We start from the raw sequence: 23,436 nt of genomic DNA on the forward strand, positions 1-23,436 counted from the left end.
TTTATTCTGGTTTTTTTTTTCATAATTAAAAGGAAAATTTGACAGTTAGCAATAGCAACTCAAATAATACACAATGTTCTGAAAGTAAAAATTGAAATTTATATTCCCTCAAGCCTTAGCCCATCACTGTCTATCCAATCACTTTGTTTTAAGCTTGTTAAGGAACTAAATACTATCCCAAATGATCTTAATTGTGGTCCTGTTTTGTGTTTCTCTTGCTCATGCCTTGAAGGCTGGGACTTGGCCAACTCCTTCCCTGTGCGTTTAGCACAGAATACTTTTAGCTCACAATTGGTCTTCAATAAACTCTTCTGGGAAAAAAACAAAACGAAACAGGGGGTGCCTGGGTGGCTCAGTCGGTTAAGCGCCAGACTTCAGGTCAGGTCATGATCTCCAGAGCTCCCGGGTTGAAGCCCCACGCTGGGCTCTGTGCTGACAGCTCAGAGCCTGGAGCCTGGTTCAGAATCTGTCTCACTCTCTCTCTGCCCCCTCCCCCGCTCATGCTCTCTCTCTCTCTCTCTCTCTCTCTCTCTCTCTCTCTCTTAAATACAGAAAAATTAAAAAAAAAATTTTTTTTTAAGTCCGACATGTAACCAACTGGGCCACACAGGTGCCCTATTTCGTTTTTTTTTAATACAGGGGTAAGATTAAGCATCTTTTCATACACTGATTAGCCAATTTATTGCAACAAAACAATCAGAAATGCTAGTAAAGATTCATGCAGAAAGACAGTCATATTTATTTATTTAGGCAGAAAGACAGTAATTTTGAAATAAGACCAGATTAAAAAACCACACACAGATAATTCTACGAAGGCACTAAAAAAAGGTACATTCTTGAAGATTCAATAATTATTTGCTTTAATTTCGTTTGACTTTAATTTCCAAAGCAAAGTATTTTTATGTAGTCTTTACTTTGTCTTTAGCGTGTGTGTGGTGTGCAGAGGGGGGATGTCATGCTCAAAAGAGTATTCTCCAAATCATTTATATTTTCTTCTAGTGCTTTAATTTTAAAAATTTTATGCACACAAGGGAGCCTGTGTGGCTCAGTCGGGTAAACATCCGATTCTTGATTTAAGCTCCAGTCATGATCTAAGGGGTCATGGGAGCAAGCCCTACAACTGGCTCCATGCTGACCGTGGATCCTGCTTAAGATTCTTTCTCCTTCTCTCTCACTCTGGCCCTCTTCCCTGCTAGCATGCTCTCTCTCTCTAAAATAAAACTAAATAAGTAAATAAGTAATACAATAAAATAATTATTGTGAAGATTTAATTTTTAAGTAATCACTACACCCAACGTGGGGCTCGAACTCACAACCCTGAGATCAAGACCTCCACTGCCTGAGCCAGCCAGGAGCCCCTCCAAATTTTCTTTATACAGGTCTTATACATTTTTTTTTTTCTTTCTGGTTTGGCTTATTCTTAGTTAATACAATTGTTGTTTTGTTCTCATGTATGGAATCTTCCCTTATATATTCTATTTTTTTTGTAGGTAAGAATATTATTTTTTGTAATTAATTTTGCAACCATCTTTTTGTTAAGGAGAAGTCTGAACTCCAAGAAACTAATAGCTTAGTGTATTAAAATGGTCTGTAGAAACTGGATCCTAAAGATAATTACCAGCTATTACAAACCACTCTGTTTACAACAGTGAAGCAGCATTACCACATTGGATCACAATTTCGGCTACCATTTCTCCCCCTCCTATGGGGATGGTTATGACGTTAGAACTAAAACACAAAATGAAATCAGTAAACGAACCAAAGAACAAAGTAGGAAAGAGATTATAAGTGACCCAACCCTACCTCCCAACTATCGAAGGGATTCTGTCAACTTCATCCGTTATATACATGGCCATCCCATTTCTACCTGAACACTTCTTGTCTTGGAGAACACCGACCTTCTGAAGAGCTTCTTCGTAGACAGTTCTGGTTTAACACAATTAGAACTGAAATATGGTATCTTTACTCCCTTGGTCCTGGTTCTGTTTTCTGAGCACACACAGAGGAAGCACCTTCCCTCTTCCACACCCCTCCTTGAAACATTTGAAGAACACTATCAACTTCACCTCAGGCCTTGCAGGGAAACCTGCCCAATGTCCTCACCCCTGCCCCATATGACAGCATTTTCAGACCTTTTGATTTTTTTTTTTTTTTTTTTTTTTGGCCACTTCCATAGAAACGAGAATTTACACCCCCTGGCGGAGAAATTGTCCTGACCTTATCTCAGCAGACACCAAAACAGTAGCTTTTTTAGTATCCAGGGACTACAAAAAGCTACATTTCCATGCTAATTCAAATCTTAAGGCTCCAATAACCTCTAATTTTGTTGAATATTCATAAACATTTGCAATGTGCTCAGTAGAATGCGATGAAGATTTTAAAATTCATTTGTATTCTCCAGTGGGAAGCAGCACCAGAAATTTAGGAACTAGTCCACCAGAGTGGACACGATTTATGAGAACAGTCCTAAATTGCTTCGATGTTTGTCATGTCTGAGTTGAAAAATGCATATGAATGTGTTGCTAGTTCCAAAAACCCACTGCAGAAATATTTTATATTTGCACTGAGAAAAGCATCTTTTACTTTTTCTTTTTTTAAATAAGTCAGCACAGAGTAAAACCAGATTTCTGCTTCAGGAGAAAACAAATAACAACAACAATATTCTTATTGGTAATTAGATATTGAAAGTAAACAGACACAGGTGTGCCTGGGAGGCTCAGTCGGCTAAGTGTCTGACATCAGCTCAGGTCACGATCTCACTGTTGGTGGGTTCGAGCCCCGCATCGGGGTCTGCGCTGAAAGTATGGAGCCTGCTTGGGATTTTCTCTCTCTCCCTCTCTCTCCGCCCCTCCCTTACTCGCTCTCTCTCTCTCAAACTAAATAAATAAACTGAAGGAAGGAAGGAGAGAAGAGAAGAGAAGAGAAGAGAAGAGAAGAGAAGAGAAGAGAAGAGAAGAGATATGACCGTCCATTTTTAGAAAGATCAAAGAAATAACTTTTTTGTGTGTAAATAAGCACGTTTAGGTGAAATCTATGAAGTCATGGGGTGCCTGGGTGGCTCAGTGGGATAAGCGTCCGACTTCGGCTCAGGTCATGATCTCACAGTACGTGGGTTCGAGCCCCACATCAGGCCCTGTGCCGACAGCTCAGAGCCTGGATCCTACTTCCGATTCTGTGTATCCCTCTCTCTCTCTCTGCCCCTCTCCTGCTCATACTCGATCTCAAAATTAAAGAAACATTTAAAAAAAAAAAAAAAGAAAGAAATCTATGAAGTCACTCATATATCATTACCAGTCCTTCGGTATTTACTGCACAGTTACTATTCCACAAACACAATGGTAGGCAAATCTTACGCATATGCCAGAGGAAACAGGAAGTGGTATTTTTGAATCATTACTTCCAGGAATGTGTTAGTCAAAATATACAAAAATCAATGTGCTGTCTTCTATACCAGGAGGAAAAACAAAATCTAAATTCAATACTGGTTAAGGAATGATGTTCACACTGGTTTGGGGGTAATGAACCCGTGGCAAATCATTTTCATCGGCACTACAGCATGCACTGATCCAAACCTAAAAACGACTCATTCTTTCTTGAGTGGCAAAGGTGGGTCCAACCCCTTCTCTGTCATTAAATCCATCTGCATATCCACCTTTCTTCAGGATGCTTCTGTGTGTAACTACCAAATGGACTGGATCGTTAGTTACAGGCTCTGTGAACATCCTGCTGATATGTTTGCCATTTTCTCATAAAACAGGATGTCAGAGCAATGTATTTTAACTGTGCCATTATGTCTGCTAAGAAAAGATAATAACGTTTTGTTTTTTCACCGTTCTTTAGTTTACCAGGCGTATTCCCTTGTATTAAGAAGGAAGCATGGGGGCGCCTGGGTGGCTCAGTCGGTTGAGCGTCTGACTTCGGCTCAGGTCATGATCTCACGGTCCGTGAGTTCGAGACCCGCGTCGGGCTCTGTGCTGACACCTCAGGGCCTGGAGCCTGCTTCAGATTCTGTGTCTCCCTCTCTCTGCTCCTCCCCTACTCACACTCTGTCTCTGTCTCAAAAATAAAGATAAAAAAAAAGAAAAGAAGGAAGCATGGCAAGTAGGGTCTCTTAAAGGATGAACATAACTGGCATCAGTCATGGGGAGAAGGGGCTGGTCTGGGTAGAGGGGGTGGGACTTGAGAAAGAGAGAAGTGCTTCTCGGTGGGCACTTCATTCAGACTCTTTGGGGCCTTAGTAGACACTGCAAAGCAGAAGGAGAAAGATGGCACATGGAGAAACTTGCCAGAGTAAGGGGGAAACAGATTATACTTGTCCATTGTACATTTCTCCCAGAATTGGCTTCCCCTTGCTTCCTATGGATCTGAATAAAGTCTTGGGGGAGTATAGAGAACTACCGATAAAGGCAGACCAGGGGCACCTGGGTGGCTCAGTCCGTTAAGCCGCTGACTCTTGATTTTGGCTCAGGTCATGACCTCACGCTTCGTGGATTCGAGCCTCGCATCTGACTCTGCGCTGACCTTGAGGAGCATGCTTGGGAAGCTCTGTCTCTGCTCTCTGCCCCTCCCCTGCTCGCTCCTGTGTGCACGCTTTCTCTCAAAATAAATAAATGAACTTAAATACTTAAACACATACACACGCGCGCGCGCCCACGCCCGCGCGCGCACACAAAGACAGACCCTGGAGTCACACTCCCTGGGCTGGAATCCTGGCTTGACACTTCCTAGCTGGCTAAGCTGATGCAAGTCACTTCGCCATTCCGTGCCTCGATCTCTTGATAATGATAGTACCCATGCCACAGGTTGATGTGAGCATTCAGTGAGTTAATATGCATGAAGGGTTTATATAATGCTTACCATGTGCCAGGCATTATTCTAAGTGCTAGCTATTAAATATTTCATCGTAACCTCGAGCGTGATTTGCAGCAGTTGGAGACCAACCATGAGCTCACTTTTGCCATGAGCTCACTTTGGGGAGAGGAACAGCTTTGTATGTCAGCACACTCGCACAAAGGATTAGCGGAACCCCAACGGGAAGGTGAATATTACAGGTAAATGTGGGCGCTGCAAACACAGCTATCTGTCCCTTTTCAGGTGGAGATGGTCTCTCCGTTGCTAAACTTAAAAGAACAGGGATTTAATCACAAGCTCTTAATTTAGTAAGCATGTACCAATCATCCCTTATACACCGGACAGTATGCCGGGTGCTAGAGACACATACAATATGTTAATTGTGCACACTTAATAATACTGCAAACTTCTGCAAGGCAGGAGCTATGTCTTATTCACTCTTGTATTTTGCACAGTCCTTTCCTCATAAAAGAAGAAGAATTAATATGTTGAAAGCTTACCACGTCATGAAAGTAGAAATTGACAAATGTATGAACATTGCGTATGGACGTACATTATTTATACTGACATTCTAGAAATACATGTGCCTGTGACTCAATCGGAGAAATATGATGCCTGAAAAACCTCAGTCCTTCAAAGACGTCAAGAATCTGCTTGGCTGACAAATATGAGACTCTGCTAGAAGGCGGTGTTTGGCATCCCCCCACGCCTGACCCCCAGGTACTACCAACTGACACCCACCTGCGGCCTTAGATCAGTATCGACATGGGTTCGGAACTGATTGAGTTGCTCTAGCCCTACATCCAATGGAGTTCGCCATGAGGCAAAATTCAATAATCACAGATTCCCACCCACGGTGTTCCCTTGGTTCATGAACTCCAATTGAGAATAGGGATGCTTCACTGGTTTTGTTCCAACAGTCTCGTTAGAATTCGAATATTCTCTTAAGTTTGAGACCCTGCTTTATACTTGCAATTCTCCCTTTTGAGGCAGGGCAATCTCCAACCTTAACACAGAAATCTCTGGTTCCCAATTTCTTTCTTTCTTTTTTCTTCCCCCAAAGTTTACTTATTTTGAGAAACAGAGCATGCGAGCAAAGGAGGGGCAGAGACAGAGAGGGAGAGAATCCCAAGCAGATTCCATGTCCAGCCCGAAGCCCGAAGTGGGGCTCGATCCCACGACTGTGAGATCATGACCTGGGCCGGTATCAAGAGTCGGACATTCAACCAACTGAGCCACCCAGGCGCCCCTGGCTCCCGATTTCTAATGGTCAACTTGCTTCGCTCTGCCTGACTTTACAGGCCCCACCAAGATTCCCTGCCATGCCGTTCTCCTTGCTTATTGAACCACTCATTCTCACCATAGTCTTCCACTCAGGCTCTAACAGCTTATACCCATCGTGACCAACCATTGCCACTGCCAATGGAAAACGGTGGACACACACATTAGGTTGCCCATGCCGTGGGAGATCAAATCTGAAGCATGTTTCACAAGTGTCTTAGAAAGCACCCTGATGAGATTAAAGCTCTAGTTGCCCACAAATTCGATTCCCTCAATGATAAACTCTTTGTACATCCAGAGATCAACTCCCAAATAAACTGCCTATACTCACGTCCTTGTCTCAGGGTCTCTCTCTCTTTTATTTTTTTTTTTAATTTTTTAAATGTCTATTCATTTTTGAGACAGAGAGAGTGTGAGCAGGAGAGGGGCAGAGAGAGAGGGAGACACAGAATCCGAAGCAGGCTGTCAACACAGAGCCCGAAGTGGGGATCGAACTCACAGACAAGAGATCGTGACCTGAGCTGAAGTCGGGACGCTTAATTGACTGAGCCACCCAGGTCCCCCAAAGATTTTCATGGTGTTTGCATCATGGTACCCGCCTACCACAGTGGTCCAGGTGCCTGTGGCTCTGTATGTTTTCACCAACCCTTGATACTGTTGTGATTCCTCTTATTTATTTATTTAAAAATTTTTTTAAATGTTTATTTTTGAGAGAGAGAGAGAAAGAGAGAGAGGCAGAGCATGAGCAGGGGAGAGGCAGAGAGAGAGAGAGAGAGACAGACAGGCAGAATCTGAAGCAGGCTCCAGGCTCTGAGCTGTCAACACAGAGCCCGAAGTGGGGCTCGAACCCATAGACGAGAGATCATGACCTGAGCCGAAGTCGGACGCTTTAACTGACAGAGCCATCCAGGTGCCACTCCGAGTCTCTTTAAAGGAGCCCAAACTAAGACACCTCTCAAATTGTGTCCAACCAAAATCACCTTGTTTCCTTTCTTAAGATAGTATGTCTGAAGAGACCTTTGTGAGGACAAAAATTTCTGGCATAGCACAAACAAATCCTCATTCAGGATGATGGAAAATATTCAAATTTCAATACACACTGCACCAGCCAGGTTCAGTAATAAAAATGGACTTTTTTTTTTTCATCATTAGCCGACACATAAATTTACTAAAAGAATACTGGGCTCATCCAATACACAGGAAATCAAGACCCTGTCACAGGAATGTTCTACTTAGATTTTCAGCACTGGTGCCGGGGGAACTAGACACACATGACCATCCCAGTGGGATGTCACAGATCGGGTTCACCAGAGACCTTCACGGAGATGGAGTTTAAGGTGAAAGATGTTTATTAGAAATTTGAAACCGTGAAGAGAAAGAAAGAGCAGAACTGGGCACAGTAAACGCTGTGATACAAAGCGGCAAAGCTTCTGCTGACCCGGAGGGAAGCTCAGGAGAAAATAATGCCCAGAAGGTGGTCCTGCATGGGACCAAAATGGCGTCTTTATACAATCACTCTGCTTAGTCGCCAGATGCAGACTGCCCTGGAAGGAGTGCGACCTTCACTGAGGTGGCTCTCTGCAGCTGCAACAGACCTAAAGCTGCTGACAGCTAGAGGCTGTCTGCTGACCACGCTGCCTACAGCTGGGTGGCAAATCTTTCCTTCTGCCACATGCTCCAATATAACTTATAAATGACTCACACCAGTGCATCACCCTTCAAGAATCCAAGTCTTAGGAGGGAATGGTTGACGGGCTGTTTCTCTAATGGACCCAGACTATATCTTCCAGGGGAGAGGGAAGGAACTCCTTTCCCTTTCTAGGTTTTGATAGCGGGAGCTGGGGTCCTATCACCTATCCCTTTTGGATTCATCCTAAACAAGAAGGGAGTGCAGAATCTGGGCCATCAAAATGACAATGGCCCACTGTCGTCCCCACCTGTGGTCATCTAATAATTCCATCCCCGGACACCCTTTCCTTCCTTGCTTCCTTTCTTCTCCATATTTTTACCACCAAGGGGGAAAAAAAAAGTCCTCACCTAACCACAGTACATACTAAGGGGCACCCAGCTGGCTCAGTCAGTAGGGCATGAAACTCTTGATCTCAGTGTCATGAGTTTGAGCCCCACGTCGGGCACAGAATATACTTTAAAAGAATAGTAATAACACAGTATGTGCTTCTCTTCCAGCTAAAAATGTATTCACTCCAGTTTCTGCTTCCAAGTCCTCATCCAGATCTCTAGTGACATGCAGGTTTTGGTATTCTTGAACCATAAACTAAATTCCAAAATTAATCAGCAACAAACCCTCCAGAACAGAGAAGGTAAGTAAATAAAAGGGAATTGGGTTAAAACATTCAAGTTCATACAACAAGAAAAGAAAGATGAGTAGATGCGATAATCCTTACTTCTCCAAGTCGACGCGAGGTCATGAACAGTATTTGTGACTTACTTTCTCTACCAACCATTTCATGTTGTCTTATCTTCAGCCACTCTCGCTATGCTTTTCCAATGGGAGATCTTATTCAAGCCCATGATATCAACTAGCGCTAAGTTTCAATACTCCTAAAGCTCAATCTCCAACCCAAGCCTTTCTCTTTTTCCATTGGCCCACCTTTCTATTTCTCAACCAGAGAATTCGCCTGAAGGTTCAACATCCACCAGACACCTAAAATGCAGCTTGTCCCAAATAATAAAGTGCAGCTTAGATTTGTATTCCTCTATCTATTCTTTGACCAAGCCATTTGACTTAGAAGTTTCTGGCATTCCCTTTCTATCCATTCTCCATGTCAATATCATTCTCATGACAGATGTGTAAATTCTACTTCTTAGATATTTCTCCATCATCCCTCTTTAACCTTTCCTCCCAACACTGTCTTAGATCAGCTGTCTACCTTTCACAGTATATACCAGTTGTGATGACGTTGCAAAATGGAAAGTATCAGGCAGGCCTTTAGTGGTTCCCCACTGCCCTCAGGATTAGGTCCAAGCTCTTTTTCTCTTCTGAGTCTTAGGACATGCTTAGGAGTCCTAAGACAGAATTGGAAACCCTTACTCTCCACTCCTGTAGGCCTTGGGCACTTCTTGGTGTCACACAGACCATAATGTGAATGGCACCCCCTGGAGAACAGCATTGTACTCTGTGGGAATGGTACCCTTGAGCTCACAGAGAAGCAAGAGAATGGGTTTTACCTTCCCGATTCCCATTGCCTTTAAGTACTTAAACTACCTTCCTTGTATCTTCCCGTTTTAGGTCAAGTACCTTCTCTTCAAGCCTGTCTTTTCTCTGCTTCCCCTGGTCTAATTAGACAGGTTCAAGACACTATTTTTCTACCTCAAAGAATTCACCTCTTCATTTCTCATAATTTATAACACCATTTCACAAATATCTTTAAACTTTTAAAATCACCATCTCTCTGGTAACTTTTCAATTTGTTGGAATCCTAGTAATTCTGGGTGGTGTGCTCTAAAATTGGCATGCCTTTATTTTATTGACATCCTGCTAGTACTGGAATTTCCATCAGCAGATGATATGTTTATAACACAAAAGAGAGCATGTAATGTATCTGATGAATTATTTATAGAATATACAACATGCATTCAGGAATAGCTTATATTATCCATCGTTTCAGTAAATACAGTAACCAGAAGACAAAGTATAAAAAGGAGGGTTAAATCCAGACTATCAGAGATTGGCTTTTATATGTGATGAGCTAGAGGTCAAGGTGGGGCAGGACTAAACAAGTTCTGGGCTCCTCAGGCACCTTAGAAGTGTATTCATCAATTTTGCTCTAGGCATAATGATACAACAGGAGACTCAAGGAATACACGCAAATACACACACACACACACACACACACACACACACACACACAAATGCACTACGAGTGTGCATGTAACTTTTTTAAAGGAAGGCTTCAGTCTTCTTCCCAGGTAACTGGGCAAGGATCAGATATACAACTGCTTCTCCCATACACAACTCTGTTTTCATGTGATTTCTACATGACATTTCCTAGTTCTACAGGGTTTTTTTGTTTTGTTTTGTTTTTGTCTTTACGAAACTACCGTTAACCTTGAAGGAGGCTCCACAGTGGTTTAGAGGAAAACAAAACCTAAGAACCATCACTGCTGTTCTCTGCAGTCCTTTTAGGTACTGGTACCTAATTCTTTATGCTTTTGCTCTCCTCAGTGTCTCTCAAGATACTGGCCTTTCAGGCTTCTCTTTCTCACAGGATATTTGTGTTTCAGATTACTTTTCTTGGGCATAGAAGCTTCTATTTTCCCCCAGTTGAATTTAATTTTATTTCCTGCCCTGAATTTAACCTTCCCAAGTCCAACAGAATGATTTCTCAGTCCTTGCTGGTCAAGGCAACACCTCCCAATTTAGTATCTTCTGTGCATTTAATTATCTCTCTGTTTACATGGCAAGATATCTCTTCAATTCAATAAGCTGCTGTTTGTCATTCCCTTTTTGTTAGCTTTTCCTCCCTGCCCTTTACATTCATTTTAGTCTCTATAACAGGACTTAATTAATTTTCAAGGACTATTTCTCGATGCAGTATCCATAACTGTGATTAGCAGGGAGCTAGACTGCGATGGCATTTGTCAAAGTTACAGACTCACAGCTAATTCTGCTTCACTTTGACAGTTTTGCACATCACTGATTGATACTAAGAGTGCTGATGAAAAACCTTGGCATTCTAGAACAATAAATGGAAAATCTTGACGAAAGAAAGTAAGACCACACAGTGCAAATTAAAGTACAATGTCCAATTGGCCTCATAACTTCCAAATGAATGCAGTACAACACGCCATTGCCCCCTTCTACCAGAAATAAACGAAACAGTAAATGGAAAGAAAAATAATAGTAATAAGAATAAAAGGTAAGGTAAATTAAGTGGACATGTAAATCTCGGTATAGCCTACTGGTTTGCAAGATTATTTTAGTGCCTTCTTTTAAACTTTTTATTTAAGTACAATTTGCATATAGAAGAGCATGCTGGCTCCATGAATTTCCCTTACTTAATCAGCCCACGTAATTCGCACCAAGGTCAAGAAACAGAACTTACGAGAACCCCAGAAGCTCCCCGTCTCGTGATCTCTTCCAGTCACCCCACCACCCAAGGGAAACTACTATGTTTACTTCTAATAAGATTAGCTGGGTCTCTCTGGGGATTTTATATAAATGCAATCATATGGATGTATATTTTGCATCTGGTTTCATTCATATAACATTTTGTTTCTGCAATCCATGCATGTTGTTGCATTAGGTTGGAAATATTTGATTCATATTACTGTGTAGATTCAGTTCAATCGTGTGAATATACCACAATTTATTTCTTCATTTCACTGGTGATGGACATATGGGTAGTTTCCATTGTTTGACTATTCTTAATAGCAGTGCTATTGAGAATCTTAAAACAGGTCTTGGGTAATATATGTGTGCACTTCTGCTGGGTATAGAAATAGGAGTTGAATCGCTGGTTTATAGGGTATATGTGTATCAAGATTTAATAAAAACAGAAAAATAATTTTCCAACATAGTTGCACCAATATACTCCCATTACCAACATAGGGTCTGATTTACATACCTTTTAAATATCCTCCTCACTTTACCAACTTTTTTTTTTTTAAAAAGCCACCATGACATTTAATCCTGTTCTTTAACGAGTAGACCCAATGACAGTCATAAAATAGCAGATGGGAATTTTCTCTCCATATAATTCCCTTCGGCTATTTGAGGGAATAAGAGGCAACTCTTTAGATTGCAAAGTGGCGTGTGACAGGGCCTCTAATGCAATAGGTACTCAGAAATATTTGTTGAATCAATGAAGTCTGAAGAGAAGAATCAAGATTATTCATTTCATGACTCCACTGTTAACATTTGCTGAAATACACAGATCAATCTAGGGGCGCCTGGGTGGCTCAGTCAGTGAAGCGACCGGCTCTTGGTTTCAGCTCAGGTCATGATCTCACTTTCGTGAGCTCGAGCCCCAAGACAGGATCTGCACTGGCAGCTTGGAGCCTGCTTGGGATTCTTGCTCTCCCTCTCTCTCTGACCCTCCCCCACCCGTGCCGTCTCTGTCTCTCTGGGCCACATTCAATTTTTTGGTCCCCTGCAGTGCTTAATGGAAGTAGTAGATACAACGTGATTATTTGCGAAATACATGAAAACTAAAACACGACAAAACAAGCAAACAGGAAACTTTCAACCATGTATTGCATCTAATTAGTCCCTTTATTTAAACCACCAAAAGTGACTGTCATGGGAACGAACAGCGTATTTAGAGAAAAACCAGGAGTCGGGGAGAAGAGGGATGATTATATTATGAGAAAAATAAAAACTGCTGTGGGGTGTGTTTAGGGTAAATACTTCGCTTTTAACCCTTCTCCCCCTGCCATTCCCAAAATACTTCCCTGGGCACGTACAATTAAACTAAATGGAATATTTTGATTTATAATCCTCTCTTCTGTGAGAAATTATGAACTTTTATACATCCAGGCACAGCGTCTTGTTTTTAAATGTTTTTTATAGCTCATTATTTTTTCTGATTATTGTTCTGAAGATCCAGATTAAGTTATGCTAAATTATGCTAAATTCAGCTACATTTTAAAATAGTTCAATAACTAAGACAGTTTGTAAAATTCTAATCTCAGAGGATAGATCTGTACTTTTTATTTTCTGAGGATAACCAATATCCAATTCCCTGTAAGGAACAGGCTCTTGCCCTAATGTCTTCAAATCGACGCCCAGGTAATCTAATTAGTTGCAGCAAGTTTAGACACTCTGCACAGGCAGTGACAATAAATTAGAACAAAGATGAAATGCTAAGATTCCCTCTTCATCTTTAATGCCTTCATCGTACAAATGGGCATTTTTGTTTCTGAGTCATGAGGACTTCCTCAGAATCTATGCTCTTTGCCAGGGGTCTCGGGAGGGGGAGGTGCTTTTTACCCCCTTCCTAAACACAGAATGCACCTAACATTTTCTGGATGCCAGATATGCTGATGAGTCGTGAAATTAGCAAAATTCAGAGATGCAATTTAATGAGGGGATTCCAAATCGAAGGTCTGCTCCGAGAGAGAAATAGGTGATTACGTTTCCTCAAAGGGAAATTACCCAGCCAGTTCCTAATTATGCAAGAACTCACAGACTAGTCAGTAGATTGACCAGACCACTTGATTTTCTTTTACCCTCCTGCCTTCTAACCTTGGGACATTTCCTTGTTCCCTATCAGCACCAAAGAGGATGAAGGAAAAGACAAGGAAGATGCAGTTCCAATACATTTTTTACTTAGGCAGAATTATTGAGCTAGGTTAGGAAGGTTCACAATGTGTAGGAAAAGAAAAATATTGTCAACTTTAGTATAATTTTTCATATTATCTGTGGGTTTTACATATTCTTTTTTTTTCACATTTATTTATTTTTCAGAGACATCGGGGAAGGGGCAGAGAGAGGGGGGGGGAGAGAGAGAGAGAGAGAGAGAGAGACAGAGACAGAGGATTCAAAAGATCTGTTAACACAGAGCCCAATGTGGGGCTCAAACTCACAAACCATGAGATCATGACCTGAGCCGAAGTCTGATGCTTAAGTGACTGAGCCACTCAGGCACCCCAAGTTGTAAATATCCTTAGCATAGCAAGGTGATCAAGGATATGAGACAATAATTCAGATTTTTGGAACATTCGACGTTGAATTATTTTGTGATTGTGTTATCAGAGCCTCGAGACCAGAGAACCAATTGGTGGACAGAGGCTGGGGATTTACTTGGAGGAACTGGAGCACTTCCATCCACCAACTGTTTTGGGAAAAAGGTGATTCTTCTGTGCTGGGAAAGAACTATTTCATGGCTCAGTGATGGGAATGCTGTGATTGGGCCAATCAGGGATGAAGGTGCTAACCAGGGGTAGAATGCACTGGAAATGATACGGAGGACATCATACAAAGAAGAAGGTAAGGAGAAAATCTGTGGGGCTTAGGCAAAACTTAGGGTTCCCAGGCTTCTATTTCAGGAATCTTAGTCCCAGGCTCTGTATTTACTGTGACACCTTGTGAAAGGCACTGATATCTTTAAGCCACAATTTCCTTGTCTTTCAAGTAAGGATAATTCCTTCCATAAGTAATATATCTTTTGTTACAAAGAGGAGAGGAGATATGTATAAAAAACTTTTTAAAAAAATTACTTCTAGAACGTATGAACTGAACCAAAGTCTTTTTGGAGGATGAGAGAAAAAGGTGGTTCTAGAAGCTTATTGAATTGCTCCAACTTGAGATCTCTAGGAGACCAGAGCAGGTATCCAGGTGAATTCGCATTTTGTAGAATTCTGAGGAATAAATGTGAATGGAAAGTAGGGAGAGAAGAGGAAAGGTCTAACATGTATTAAATATTTGCTACGCACTGGGCACATTACATGATCATGTCATGTAATCCATCATCAACCCTGTGAGATGGTTAGTATCTCCCGAGTTTACAACACAGGCTCAGAGGAGTTAAGGAATTTGTTCAGATTCACAGAGCTAGTATGAGCATGAGACAAGACATGAACCAGTGTGAACTTGGCCTTACACGCAGGCTTTACACACCCAGCAGAACATCTACGTTGTCCACTGAGAAGTCCTTCAACAATGTCATAGGAGAGGAAATGGAAAGCCCAAAGGATTCAGTTTGTGTAGCTTGAAGAAGCCAACTACAACTCCTAAGTGTCATGGAAGTCTTGTGTCTTTTTTTTTCATCTTTAAAATTTGAGGCAATGTTGCACGTGACTCCATCACCTGTTTGTTTTCATGGAAAATAATGTCTTTAATTATGCTCCACAAAATAAAACTACGACTTCAAAACAATGAGTTGTATTTATTCGAAGGCTTTAGATGTCCCTTGCTGTGTTGCCAGGTACCCACTAAAGATGGTCCGCTCAAGGATTACTACTCCAAAAAAAGAACGGAGGACAAGGATATTTGCACTATTTACAGACTGCGAATTTTCAACCTCATGCCGAAATTTTGCCTGAGGATAGTGTTTAATTATTACTATTGCTATTACTATTATTTAGTAAATGTCCCATAGAAGACACTGAAATCTGAAACTGTATCCACTAAAAGTACATTTTCTTCATTCTCTCCTATGCAAAAGCCTGAAGAGTTCAGGATGGGTTTGTATTTTGGGGCCAAGTAGCAGTCTACATGAGAAAGGATTCTGGATTTTGTAGTCAAATTCATTGATTTCAAAGCTCCGCTCTGCCACTAACTTATCTGAATCTCAGTTTCTAAGTCTGAACTGACATGCAGGTTTATTGTGAAAATCAGTCACCAATTATGCAAAATGCCTGGTATTCAGTCAGCAATCAATACACTGAGAATATTTTTACCTTAATTCTATTCTGCTGCTTTCGAAAAAAATTATACCTAATATTAATATTCTTATCATTTTCATGCCTTTATGCAAGGGAATATTCCATATTGTGGTCAATTGCAAGACACCTAACCAACTCTTGGAAGAAAAAACTAGCTGTAATCTCAAAGTTTATCTGATCCAGCCTACTACGCATCTGATTTTTTAAAGTAATTTTCATTTGTAACTTCAGACCATTTTAAAGGTTAAATAGATCTACTACGCTTATAACAAAAATAAATAAGTAAATAGCTATTCTGTACTCTCCTTTCTACTCCATTCCCCAGAGGCTTTTTACCTCTTTATTCTGATGCTAACGTTTATACTTCTTTTTTTTTCTTTGGAAAAAAATTTTTTAAATGTTTATTTATTTTTTGAGAAAGAGATAGAGCACAAGCAGAGGCAGAGAGAGAGGGAATCCAAAGCAGGCTCCAGGCTCTGAGCTGTCAGCACAGAGTCTGACGTGGGGCTTGAACCCATGAACTGTGAGATCATGACCTGAGCCGAAGTTTGATGCTTAATCAACTGAGCCACCCGAGTCCTGCTTTTATATTTCTAAAAAGAATATCTTTTACATATACAGCTTTTGTTTTTTCTGTTTTAGATACGTTCCACTGTTTTCCAACCTCAGACACTGCACAGAAGTACAAAGTTATCCTTATTTCATATACTTCGTCAGTGATCTAATTGGTTTTTTTTTTCTGTACTAATTTAAGATCTTCTCTTTATTTCTGGACTTCTGAGGTTCCAAATAAAATAAACTGAGAGGGACTTTTTTTTTCATTCATTGTGTAGGGCTCTCATGGGACTCATGCAGGTTGGAGATTCAAGTCCATTGATTCTGGGGAATGTTCTTGTATTATTTTTTATAAAACATGGAAAATTATTCTGGGAAGAAAATGATCACTTTCAGAAATCCTTATTTGCCTGTTCTACCTCTGTATTTTGTAAAAAAATCTTTTGTCTTTCTTATAAATTGTTTTCTTTTTTTTTTCCAATAACTAGAATATTTCCATGACTGAACGTTCCAATGTTTTAATCAAATTTCTTATTTTTAATCATATTTTTAATGTCCAAGGGCTCATCTTTCTTTTTTCTTTTAGTTAACATACAGTGTACTATTGGTATCAGGAGTAGAATTCAGTGACTCATCACTTACATAAAACACCCAGTGCTCATCACAAGTGCCCTCCTTAGTAACCATCACCCATCTAGCCGATCACCCCCACCTCCTTCCATCAACTCTTAGTTTGTTCTCTATTTTTAAAAGACTCCTGTGGTTTGTTTCCCTCTTCTCTTATTTTTCTCTCCTTCCCATATGTTCATCTGTTTTGCTTCTTAAATTCCACATGAGTGAAATCATACAGTATTTGTCCAAAAGCTCATTCTTAATCCATGAAGATACAAGTTAAGTTCTTTTCTTCTTTTTAAATGTTTATTTATTTTTTATTTATTTTTTTTTAATTTTTTTTTTCAACGTTTATTTATTTTTGGGATAGAGAGAGACAGAGCATGAATGGGGGAGGGGCAGAGAGAGAGGGAGACACAGAATCGGAAACAGGCTCCAGGCCCTGAGCCATCAGCCCAGAGCCCGACGCGGGGCTCGAACTCACGGACCGCGAGATCGTGACCTGGCTGAAGTCGGACGCTTAACCGACTGCGCCACCCAGGCGCCCCAAATGTTTATTTATTTTTAAGAGAGAAAGCATTAGTTGAGGAGGGGCAGAGAAAGAGGGGAACAATGGATCCAAACTGGGCTCTGCACAGACAGCAGTCAGCCAGAAGTGGGGCACGAACTCACGAACCGTGAGATCATGACCTGAGCCAAAGTCAAGAGCTTAACTTGACTGAGACACCCAAGAACCCCTACGTTCTTTTCTTAAAAAAAAGAAAAAAAAAAAAGTTTATTTACTTATCTTTAGAGAGAGGGAGCAGGGACAGGGCAGACAGACAGAGAATCCCAAGCAGGCTATGCACTGTCACCGCAGAGCCTAACGCAGCGCTCAAATTCACAAACCATGAGATCATGACCTGAAGGAATGTCACAAGCTCAACCAAGTGAGCCACCCAGGCACCGCTTTGGTCTCTTTTTCGGTGTTGATCGCTTTCTCTAAACATTTGGTGATGCTTGAGAGCCCATTCATATTTAAAGTTGAGATAACAAAAAGTTGATCAGAAAGCCTTGTCTGCCCAGGGACTTCATAAACAATCAGATGGCCAAACAACTTTTTCATTGAAAAGCCCGCAAATGTCAGTCAGTGTGGATCTTCTCTCTAGGAAATTCGGTCTTCGCAAATAATCTTTGAAACACTTGCCAAGGGAGTCTGAGGGCTGCTGGTCTTTGTTCTGGTGATGGTGGAGGGTTCAAGTTTCATCTTTAGTATGCGGACTTTCTCCAAGTCCCCTTTTATGACCTCTCCAATGGGCAGTAATGTTTTCCAGCGCTCATTGATCTCATAGGCCTTACCAGGTGCTCCTTCTACCCAAAGCAGCTGGCTTTATGTGGAGAGCAGAAAGTTTCATTTACAGTACCAGCTGGAGGAAAACCACCTCGGCAACCGTCAATATTATATCCAGGGGCGCCTGGGTGGCTCGGTTGGTTAAGCGTCCGACTTCGGCTCAGGTTATGATCTCATTCTTCGTGGGTTCGAGCCCGCATCGGGCTCTGTGCTGACAGCTCAGAGCCTGGAGCCTCCTTCGGATTCTGTGTCTCCCTCTCTCTCTCTGCCCCTCCCCCACTCATATGTGGTCTCTTTCTCAAAAATAAACATTAAAAAATTGAATCTTATATCTAATAACTGGAATTATTTTTGTTCCAGTTATTACAAACTTGGGCCCCGTGGGTGTGGATTATCCTAGTGGCCAAAGGAGAAATCCCTGCATCAGAGAACACAGATACGGTCCCAGGAACAGAAGTGGAGACGAATCCATGGCCATTTGGGGTTTCTTGTGCCACTAAACCAACTGCAGAGGAGGGTCACTATACTGGTGATTTATTCAGTGATTTACTCTGATTACCCGGGGGAAATTTGGTTGCTGCTACACAATGAGGTCAAAAAGGACCATGTTGAAACCCAAGGGCATTCACCAGGGCATATTTTAGTTGACCATACTCAAGAGTCCTGATCCATGAATGACTGCAATAAAAACCAGACATCCAAGACTCAAATCCTTTAAGGCTGTAAGTTTTGACTACCCCACCCCCCCTCCCCCGCCTAGTAAAGATTACCATCCAACTGACATGCCAGCCAAGGATAAGAGCACATGTAATATGTGGTACAAGAAGGTAGCTATGATAATCAGCTTAGCCAGCAAAACCATCTACAGAAGTGAAACCTAACACAGCTATATTTTGTGTAACTAACCCCTTTACCACACTGTATTATGTGAACCCTGGGGTTTCCTAATGTTTTACAATTCAGGTGAGAAAACAAAGGAATTTTTCTCATCCTGCCGTGATACAACAGCTAATGAGACTTCTTATATTCCTCTGTTAGGATAATGAAGATTTTATTCCAATGGAATACAAGAGTGGATGTTGTGAATCAATAGGAGTGGACTGTTTGGGATGACTTCTGCTTGGCACCCTCTCCAGATCCATTTTCCACTATTTTTAAGTGTTTCGTGTTTCCCGTTGAGTGTGGCCAGCGGAGCCCTGGCAGTAGACTGCAGAGATGGGAGGGTTGTGAGACAAGGTATTTATTCCGTTGGCTCTCTCCCTGGAAGGTAACCTGTAGCTGGCTATTTTCTTCAACTGAAGGTCACAGACGACTCTTTTTTTTAATGTGTGTTTATTTTTAAGAGAGAGACAGAGACAGAGACAGAGCATGAGTGGGGGAGGCAGAGAGAGAGGGAGACACAGAATCTGAAGTAGGCCCCAGGCTCTGAGCTGTCAGCACAGTCTGTCGCGGGGCTCGAACTCACGTACCGTGAGATCATGACCTGAGCCGAAGACGGATGCTTAACCGACTGAGCCACCCAGGCACCCCATTAGGAGCAACCAACTCTACACAACATTCCTTCCCTTTTCTCTTATACTTTACTCTTATACTCTTATACTTATAAGATAGGTAATAATATCTTGGCTACCACTAGCCTTAAGCTCTTGCCTGTAAATAAAGCCTTCTTGAATTATCCTATTTCAAGTGTATCATCTCTGTTTCCTGTGGAAGCTAGGTCTGATTCCATATATACACCACAATAGTTTTTACATAAACAAGTTTAAACAAATTTCTGTTGTGGGTTACTTAGTCTCCCTCCATATACACACACATACATGCTATAGACATTTTGCCGTCAGTAACACTGAAAATATTACACTTTGGCTATGTGCCAGTGGACATTTGTCTTAATTTTGCTAGGATACATTTTTAGAAGTGAAATGGATAGCTCATGCGCTACGAATATTTTTAAGAACCTCAATACAGATTTCCATATTGCCCTCCAGTAAACTTGTGTCAACTTATACTAATTTATATCAGGCCTCTATGAGGCGACTTAATTCATTCAACTTTAGTTAAAGCTGGGTATTAATATTTTATAATTTGCAAATTTATGGATGAAAGAATTTCATCGTTGGTTTCATTTTCATTTCTTCTATTATCTTTTAAGATAAAACATTTTCATATGCTCACTTTCCATTTATATACCTTTTTTGTTACACTGACTACTCCATCCTTTACCTTTTAGTCTATTTGAGATTTCAACTCTTTTTTTCTCATGTCCAAATGTTTACCCCTTGTCAATATTTATCTTTGACGACAAAAAGAGCAAAAACAAGCAATAAGGGGCACAATTGAATTTTTTCAGTGTGGGATTTCTGAAGGACTGGATCAGAGATATTTTTCAGAGTTATTTTTAGGGTAAACTGTATTCTCTTCTTGAAAATACACAATGATGATCATTAACATCACCAAGAACCGCATGAATAAGTTATCAACAGAAAACAGAATGCCTTCGAGTAGATATCAAAACTTTATTATTTAAAATGCTTGCCTAGAAAATAAAGAGTTTCCGCATGAAATGAGACTGGCGTGGCCCAGTTTCATGGAGGAACAGAATCATGCAATACGTCTTGGAAGACAAGAAGGAAGAAAAACACTGATATCAAAGTCAGAACACTTGCCCCTCAATACACATCAGACTTTCCACCACCCAGTTTCTATGACAGACAGTCGTGGTAAGGGACAAATGACATAGTGTACTGTTGCAGAAACTTGGGTGAGCCACGCGTTACTTCACACTCATCCTCAACTCCCCCTTCCGAGCACACCTCCTAGGGAGGCTCCCCTCACTTCCCCGGTCTCTCTTCCACTAGGGGTGCCCATGTGATAGAACTGGTTATAAACAAAGAGCTTAACAGGGGCCCCCCTTTCTCCTTCCTGTTAAGAGATCGATGCACTTTCCGACTCGGGCTGCCCGAGGGACAGTTCCAGCTTCTTGATCGAGACGAACAAGCAGCCGTTCAGCACCGACCCCAATAACCTGAAGGCTCCCAACTCCTTTAACGACAACAGGCTGATTCACCTCTACACTGTGGGCGAGAAGCCTGGGGCTGATGGCAGACGCATAGTGGTGGCCATGAAGCGGAGATCCCTCCAGGGAAAACCCACTAGCCCCGTGGACCACCACGAACAAGAACGCCTCGGCCACCCTCGGAAGCATCAGGCACAGGATCCACAAGAACGAGGACCACCCAGATCCGTACGTGGCCGCCATTCGCACAGCCAGCGCCATCCCTCGCCGCCAGAAGCCTGTGACGGTGAAGAGGAAGAGGCCCGCCCCACCAAGAGCTGCTGAGCACCTGCCCCCCACCTCCAAAGCAATAGAGATGTCAACCACCACAGAGAGAGAGAGAGAGAGAGAGAGAGAGAGAGAGAGACAAATGGGGCATCCATCTTGAAACCAAGAGGCAAAACCCTAAAACGCTAGGTTTGACAGAGTAGAAAGGCCTTTTTTATTTTTTTTTTAAGCTGCGTTCCTGAGCTATCGTCCAACCCTAGCCTGCCCAACTCTGGAATGTCTCCCACTATCTCTTTGGTTACATGAAAATCTATACAGTTCTCTGTCATCTGTTGTGATCTGCACAAGCCATCATACCCTGACTGTTGAGAAACATTGAAACGGGATGTTCACCTACCCCAAATTCTAAACCTTTACTTTTTATGCACTTCAGGACCCCAGGAGAAGGAATTTAAATTAGGTTCTCAATTGGGATTCATATAACTTGACAGACACTCTGGAGCACCTCCAAAGGAAAGCAAAAGGAAAAGAAACACAGTGGAATCTCTACAAGAAAGTATATAAAAATGTAAGGGGTGCCTGGGTGGCTCACTCAGTTAATCGTCCCTCCGACTTCAGCCTGGGTGATGAACTCACGGTTTGTCAGTTCGAGCCCCACGTTGAGCTCTGTGTGGGCAGCTCGGAGCCTGGACCCTGCTTCAAATTCTGTGTCTCCCTCTCTCTCTGCCCCTCCCCCACTCACACTGTCTCTCTCTCTCTCTCTCTCAAAAATAAATAAACGTTCAAAAAAATTTAAAAAAAAAAAAAGAATGTATATAAGAATGTTCCACAAAGGCATGAGTGAAGCTGACATCATTGTTGGGAACCAGATGTGAGAATTAGTAGAATTTCTGGATAGAAAGTGAGGTTGTACAGCCCTATGAGAATTTTAAAAGTCAGACAGCTGTGATATAAAGAAGAAAACAGTATTCTCAGAGATCAAACAGCTCTGCTGAGGCAACCCTCTGAAAGAGGATGCGAGAAAAAAAGGGAAGGATCTTTATACATGTTGGAGAGAAAGAAGATGTTGATTTTTACAAAATACAAGCTCAGTCACCATTTGTTTAATTAAACCATGAAACATCTAAAAGTAAGATTTATTTTTTTGTTGTTTCAAATTTTTATTTAAATTTTAGTTAACATATACAGCAATATTGGTTTCAGGAATAGAGTTTAGTGATTCAAGATGTTGATTTTAAAATGTTTTTAATGTTTACTTATTTTTGAGAGAGAGAGAGACGGAGACAGAGTGTCAGCTGGAGAGGGGCGGAGAGAGAGGGGCAGAGAGAAGAGAGGCACAGAATCATCCAGGCTCTGAGCTGTCGGCTCTGAGCTGTCTGAGCCCAGTGAGGGGCTCGAACTCACAAGCAGTGACCTCATGACCTGAGCCGAAGACAGACCCTTAACCGACTAAGCCACCCAGGCGCCCCGAAGATGTTGATTTTTCAGTAAAACTTCTAGTTTCAGCTCTGACATAAAAAGCTCGGAAGTCATCACTTCAGTCCTTACAACAAGAAACAAACTGAGCACGCTGAAAAGCAATGACTTTTCCTGGAAGGGCAAAACCACACAAGAAATCTACTTGAAACATTCAGACTGTGATACTTTGATGATAATGAAAGAAAAACGCACTATACTAACACTAATCAAAGAAAGCCAGAATATCTATGTTGTTCATCCGAGACAAAGTAGACTTCAGAGAGAGGAAATTTGTCAGGCATAAAAAGAGGAAGACATAATACCAAAGGAGTCAATGAGGCACCTGGGTGGCTCAGTCAGTTAGGACTCTGATTTCAGCTCAGGTCACAATCTCACGGTTCATGGGTTCAAACCCCACATCGGGCTCGCTATTATCAGCACAGAGCCCACGTAGGGTCTTCTGCCCTCCCCTCATTCTGTCCCTCCCCAGCTCGTGCTCTCTCTCTCTCTCACTCTCTCAAAAATGAATAAACATGAATAAATAATAGCAATTTTCTAAAAACGCATAAAATCCTAAATATGATTGAACAACAGAGCACCAAACTGTAGGAGACCAACACTGATTAAAGTAACAGGAGAAACAGACAAATCCAGTATTACAGTTGGAGACTTCAACACCTCTGTCACTACTTGATAGGTCAAGGAGGTAAGAAATCAA

At 41.6% G+C, this 23,436-nt stretch overlaps 1 pseudogene; it reads left to right on the plus strand.

Annotated features, from left to right (window-relative positions):
• Positions 1–8,377: 8,377 nt before the first annotated feature.
• LOC121026008 (60S ribosomal protein L28-like) lies at positions 8,378–21,366 on the plus strand (annotated as a pseudogene).
• Positions 21,367–23,436: the final 2,070 nt, after the last annotated feature.

The sequence above is a fragment of the Herpailurus yagouaroundi genome, unplaced genomic scaffold (assembly GCF_014898765.1).
Source record: "Herpailurus yagouaroundi ecotype Mexico unplaced genomic scaffold, PumYag 67793, whole genome shotgun sequence".
NCBI classification, from domain to species: domain Eukaryota; kingdom Metazoa; phylum Chordata; class Mammalia; order Carnivora; family Felidae; genus Herpailurus; species Herpailurus yagouaroundi.